Source organism: Alosa sapidissima, chromosome 2 (assembly GCF_018492685.1).
Source record: "Alosa sapidissima isolate fAloSap1 chromosome 2, fAloSap1.pri, whole genome shotgun sequence".
Lineage (NCBI taxonomy): Eukaryota > Metazoa > Chordata > Actinopteri > Clupeiformes > Clupeidae > Alosa > Alosa sapidissima.
The window spans coordinates 22,521,277-22,527,308 of record NC_055958.1 but is presented as its reverse complement, the minus strand read 5'-3'; positions in this window follow the sequence as shown (position 1 = coordinate 22,527,308).

Sequence of the window (6,032 nt, the reverse complement as noted above, 5' to 3'; positions counted from 1 at the left end):
ATCTCACAATAATGTGTTGACTTCAACCCACTTAAAAGCAGGATGGAGATTGGTGGGGGGCACCGTGTTTTAGTCTCATTCTAATGCCACTTAAATGAAACTTAAAGCCGGGAGTCTCTCCGCCTCATCCGCCTGTGTGGATGGGCATAGCTGCCCGCTCCCACAGAGGAAGCCTGGAACAATTGGAGTTGTTCATGCTCTAATGAAGTGAAGCGGAAGGTGGCTTTTTTGGCAGCTCCTCAGACTCCTTAAAGGCCTAATTCTGGCAGATTTCAACACAGCGGTGAACTGCCACCCGCGGGTCAGCTGCCCTCATCAGGACCCTTCGCGGCCGGCACCAGGAAGTGTGCACTGGGGCTTTCGCTTGGGGCAGGGCGGGTGCGGGGGGGGGGGGGGGGGGGTGGAGGCGGGGCAGCTTTACCCCCCCTCGCTGAGAGATTTTTCCAATCTTCCCGTAGACTCTGCAGGCATGCCAGCGGGGGGTCAGGGAACATTCAGAACGAGGTTTTCATTCAGTTCTCCTCAGCAGGTTGCACATCACTGACCTCACCCCCTTGTTGGCCTCTACAGCTCTGCCTCAAGCTTGGCATGTGGTAACAACTGAATGGAATCAGTGGTTAATGGTAAGTCTGCTTTTGATGTCTCTGATGTCTATGGTCTCTTCACATAGTGAGTCACTAACAGTCTATCATAATCAGTAACTGTCACTGAACAAGTTACTGTAAGTATAGAGAGAAGGGTGAGGTGGTGTACCAGTGTGGTAGTTCTACAAATCAGCCACTAGGGAGCAATGTTATTTTGCCACTGCATCCACTTTGCCTCTTCAGGTTTTGGCACTGCTTAGCTGGGTGTTGGCGATTTATGGATCTAGTCAGTAAGGCTCTACGGCGGAAAGGTTAGCTCTGCTCCAGAACATTCTGACATGAATCTCTCCAACCACAAAAGTCAGAGTATTCACTCAATAAAGCAAGTCTGACGCCATAAAGTATTTTTAAGCTCTCGTTTCCCACACCACAGAAGAGGATGAACATGGCTCACAAACAATACAACACATTCTGATTCTCATGGCAGACGCCTAAGGCAGAGACTGATGTTAAATGTGTGTGTCTGTGTGTGTGTGTCTGTGTGTGTGTATGTCCCTCTGTTTGGACTCTGTGGGATAAATGTTTCATTTGAACAGAACTGAAGTTGAGAAAGTGCCATTTCAATTTTGAGAAAGACTCATTCGAGCAGCAAACAACAAAAAACAAAGCCATGTTCTCTGCTGCCAAGCCGGTCCATTTGTGAAGCATTCAGTGGTTTGGTGTCGCCACTCTCTGGAGAGACCACTGTTGAAATACATCAGCCTGCTGCAGTCTCCACATTCTGCTGCGCCCCTTTGACAGCCAGAGAATTTGCTCAGCTCTGAAAAATGTGGTTAAACTTTGTGGGGCATATGTGGCCTTGGAGCTGTGGTCCTCCACTATGCATCTCCAGCCGCCGACCCCGGAGCGCAGACCCGACCAGAGGCCTAGAGAACCCTGACCTGACCAGAGCAGACTGGAGCGCAGCGGACCGCCTGGGCAGGATGTTGGCTTTTTATAGGGCATTCCACTTTCACCATTTATGCAGCAGTAAATCACCAGAGGAACCTCAGAACAAGCCCCTCCATCCAGCTTGTCAACATGTCTAATGTTGGTGCAGATGCAGGCTTGAGACACGATGGCAGTCTTTGTGAGGAATCTCTTCAAGATGTTAGTAATTTGAACCAAAGTCTATCTATGAAGACGAGGTAATTTTTCTTTATTCTTTTTTCTTTATACCTTTCTTTCTTTCTTTCTTTCATTTTTTCTTGCGTATTGGATTGCTTACTTAGTTGCTTACTTTTACAGGAATTTTAATCTCTAGAAACAATAGCTATGATTGCATCATAGGGTGCAACACTCAAATAATTGACGTCATAGTGAAACCTGGCCCATTGTGATCAGCAGGGTGTTGATGAGAACACAACTTCAGCGAGCTCTGAAATCAGAAATCAGCAGCCAGTCTGCAGCAGGAGAGTCCGCCCAGTCTCTAGGTGTCACGTGAGGAAGAGGGCAGCGGCTGACACTGCAAATGACATCTGCTGCAAATTAAATCAAATATGTGAGATGACTGGGTTATGTCCATTGTGTTGTTGTGTTGTTCCTTAGAACACCTATCAACTGAAATTAAGCTAATAATTGAATCATTTAATGGCACCAGGAAGAGGATGCTCCTCTGTGTCCTTATTGTGTCTGGTGGCCAAGCCCTCCATGACCCTCATCACATGGTGAAACAGCTGTTTTAGAAAGAGACCAATCTCAGGCCATGAAGGTTATGAACTTTATGTTAAAGAAAAGTTTGTTTGAGATTAAAGGATTTGTTCTGATTGCATTAAGCCTACAAAGCCTCTGCTATTCAGAATCCTCTTACAGAACTGAAATCTGAAAGTTGACTTCAGATTAAAGCCACCCCTTTGATAGGTAAGGAATTGTATAACAACTTAGAGCATTTGGCTTCAGAGCCAGCTATAGATTTTTTTTATTTAGTGTTTGGTTGCAATGTATCTTGTTTCTCTCTCTTATGTGTGGGCATGTTAGAGGTGGGGGAAATCCAGTCAATTCAATTCCAATATCATGATGTTCTGAAGTTCTGTATCAAATCAGATTATACATTATGAGTAAATCTTCTTGCCTATTAATCACCCAGATTTTTTAATGATCACTGGAGCAGTAAGCCTCTAAGAAATCATTTGTTTCTACAGTCCACACTCAGATTAATGTGTTTTGTTGACATTTTTTTAATCACATCACAATGCATCACATATTCATAATGAAGTACTGTGATCGTAATGAGTGACTCAAATATTCTTATACAATAATAATAATAATAATAATAATAATAATGTATCATAATACAATGATCATGGGGACTTTTTGTGTTTACTGGTTGTACTGTATTACACATACAATGAAAACATATTGATCAACAATTGAATTCACACAAAATGTGTATGTCTGTGCAAATGCATTGGATGAAATGCATGTTGTGTGAAATACTAGAACAGGAAGTGTCTGTAGATGAGCGTGTTAGAGCGTATTTGTAGGTTGCCTGCTGCGCTGTTCTGTCAGCCCCCCCGCCCTCCACCAAGTCCCACCTGCCAGTACCCCCCACCCTAAGCCCCATCCGGCTGCAATCTCATTAACACTGCCACCAGCAGCCTCATCCCTCCCTGCCCATCTGCTCCTAATGACCTTTAGGCCCAGTTGGGCTCAGGCTGTGCCTCCGACAAAGCTCCAGAAGCCTCTCAAGATGGGATTTTTTTCATGAGTAAATATAGACATTTCTGGGAAACAATTCTGGGTCTGATATTGCATCAGAACAATCGTTTCTGCTGTTTGAATTTCAAGACTATGATTGTGGCAAACTTTTTAAACAATGGGTTTGGCTTTTCAGTACTTACTGTATGTTGTGACAGGCACACTGCGTGTGGCTGGTTTAAAGAGGAGTTTGGATATTGTAATATTTCTGGTTGGACCATCAGTTAAGTTAGCAGGTAAGTGGGCAGCCGTGGCCTACTGGTTAGCGCTTCGGACTTCGAACCCCCGACCAGTAGGAACGGCTAACCCCTCACTGCTCCCCGAGTGCCGCTGTTGTAGCAGGCAGCTCACCAGCGCCAGGATTAGTGTGTGCTTCACCTCACTATGTGTTCACTGTGTGCTGAGTGTGTTTCACTAATTCACGGATTGGGATAAATGCAGAAACCAAATTTCCCTCACGGGATCAAAAGAGTATATATACTTATACTTATACTTATACCAGTGATTTTGGCACTATCGTCAAATGGACTGATGTTATGTTTCCTGATGCCATGCTCATATTTCTGCTTAGGCACACAGTATGATTACTGCCTGCATATCAAAACCACGAGTAGGCCTACATATCTTGATCAGAAACACTCTCTCTCTCTCTCTCTCTCTCTCTCTCTCTCTCTCTCTCCCTCTTTCTCCCATGTCTTCAGTTGGTGAACATGGTCTCATTTCCTTTCCAGCTCACATAGAATCTGGACCACAAGACATGCTTTCTCAGACAGCAGGCAACTGTTCACCAAAAGCTGTGTTGTATCAAATATATGTGTGAATAATAAAAAATGTAGGCGGTGGAGCCCATTGCAGCTGAATAGAACAGCAGAGAAAAAAATATGCTCCATCAGGGAATGTACAGGCTATTGTGCATTTAAGACTAAAAAATGGGAAAGCAATTTACTTCATGTTCTTCCAACAGGTCCCACAAGGCCAGTCTGAGAGTTGACTCAAAAGCAAATTTTTGAACATTTGAAACAGGAAGGGCTGCTTTCCCCTCAGAGCCAAAGCTGGGGGGGAAATCATCCAGATGTTTTCATGAGAAAAAGTCAATAGCCAAATGCTGAAAGCAATCTATTCCTGGTTCAATCACTGAGGTTTGTTAGCTCGGCAGGTCTTTGGAACAATTGAGTTATAGGTGAGACCGTGGCTAAATTATCGACATTATTATTTTATTCAATGAAAGGTATATTTGGATAATTTGCTAGTTGCTCCAACTAAAACAACATATTTTGTATTGTGTATTATTTTGATTAAACCTCTCACCCTAACATTATTCATAAAGAACGAAAGACTATCATTTTCACACTGACAAGTTACTGCTTACAATTACAATAAATTGCTCTCACCAGTTCCCTTCTCTTTCCTCTGTATTTCTCCGTATGTCTAATCTTTTTGTTTTACTTTAATGTCCTCAGGAGGATTTTGGACAAGCTCTTACACGTTCAGATTCCACTGCTTTGTGGGCTACTTGTAATGATATCAGCAAAATAATCGTATACTCCTCATTATAATACTAAACCAGAATGATGACCAATTAACACAAAATATCACATGAAGTCAGGGTTAATGGCTACAAGGTATAACTCCATAAAGAGCATTATCATTCTGATTCTGAATTAAATCCAGAATATCCTGTTGCTGTGTGTACCCCTTTCAGACATTATTTTTTCCAAACTGTGCGCTCATCTGGTCTGCCTCACAGTAATTTCAGGTGAAGGTAAGTGGTACTTATGCAGAAGATGTGCCTTGATAGATAATAGTAGTAATCTTATTTTACTGCAGCAGATGAAGTAAAGGGGATTTCCATTAGGTTAGGTCAAGGCTCCTTCTGCTTGTTCTGATTCATGCCCACCATACTTTCCCAAACATTTCCTGGTTCACGTGGAGAAAGGAAACTTTGTCATGGTGAATCATCATCTGTGTGGTTGACAACATCTGCACTCCAAACACTGTTTAGTCCACACTAGACACTGCTTTAGACATGGTTTCTGAAAGCTTACAAAGATTGTTTGGTGTGACACACAAGCTTCTTTTCACTTGAATGACAGATGTATCAGTGCACTATTGAGAGCAAATTCCTGTCCATTCTTTGGCACTGATTTATTCCCTAGAGTGCAGCATCTGCTGAAGTCAGACCGAGACAGAGCTGGTTGAAACTGCAACGGTACAGTACCATGATCACTGAGAGTAACCAATCACTCAGTTGATCTTAGTACTCCTTTTCTGACCACCACTTCTTAATGGTAAATCTGTTGGCCAAAATATTGCATGCTGAACCTTTAGGACTATTGCAGAGTTAGAGTTTGTGCTCTTTTTTCAAAGCACCATGGTCATCATCCATGTTCTAGGCAATGGTGGACTTATACAGTTAATGGAAACTAGGAGAAAGGAAATGCTGAGAGATAAGACCACAAGAGCATTTGAACATTTATGCTTGCTCCCATCTTTTCCATTTGATGCTGACAGACAAACTGGAATAAATCCACACTGATGACACTCACAGAGAATTGAATCAGCAACGTGAAGGTACTTTCCCCTATAGAGAAAATGCTGGGCTTAAATAATCTTCCATTTCTGCTGACCTATGTGAGATTGAATGGCAAATGTTTGCCAGGAGCACCGGGTGCCCTATCAGCATGTAGAGGGTTAAAGCAGATCCCTGAGACT